This window comes from Trypanosoma cruzi, assembly GCF_000209065.1.
Source record: "Trypanosoma cruzi strain CL Brener chromosome Unknown tcruzi_1047053398765, whole genome shotgun sequence".
Taxonomy (NCBI): Eukaryota; Euglenozoa; class Kinetoplastea; order Trypanosomatida; family Trypanosomatidae; genus Trypanosoma; species Trypanosoma cruzi.
This window is the reverse complement of record NW_890923.1, coordinates 1-582: the sequence shown is the minus strand read 5'-3', so window position 1 is coordinate 582 and position 582 is coordinate 1. Positions and strand designations below refer to the sequence as shown.

General features: G+C 52.4%; 1 non-coding gene across 1 annotated transcript, besides 1 other annotated feature; it reads left to right on the top strand.

Moving 5' to 3' along the window:
* Positions 1-230: 230 nt before the first annotated feature.
* Positions 231-342, top strand: Tc00.1047053398765.10. The gene has a single exon (XR_008253906.1). It is a non-coding gene; the product is annotated as a spliced leader RNA (transcript).
* Positions 343-364: a microsatellite.
* Positions 365-582: the final 218 nt, after the last annotated feature.

Below are 582 nucleotides of genomic sequence, written 5' to 3'. Positions count from 1 at the left end.
TGTTTTTGCTTTGCTCGCACACTCGGCTGCATTTGCTGTTCCACACTCGCCATGTGCGTCTTTTCCGCCCCCTGACGCCGTCCACGGCGCTATCCCGGGGCCGACATCCCGGACCCTGACCCCTCCCCAGTGTGGCCTGGGAGGGGGGGGGGGGTTTTTGTACACGGTCCCAAGTGCCGCGAAGGACCCCTCATCAAAATTGAAAACCGTTGTGGAACACAACTCCTTTCAACTAACGCTATTATTGATACAGTTTCTGTACTATATTGGTACGCGAAGCTTCCAACCCGCCTCTGGCGGTTATGTTTGGTCAATTTCTTTTGACCGGGGTCTACGGACCCCTTTTTTTTTTTTTTTTTTTTTTGTGGGTCTGTCCCCCATATCCCTATACCCCTATATATATATACCCATATATATATAGCCCCGTACCCCCTCGTGCGGCTGCCCCCCCCCCCCCACGTTGCGTGTCCGCCACCTCCTTCGGGCCCCCTCATTTTCCCTTCATGGCTGCTATTGCCTGCATCTTTGTTTTGTTTTGTGTTTTCTCCGTCTCGTTCCTTTTATTCTCCTTTTTTCCGCCTA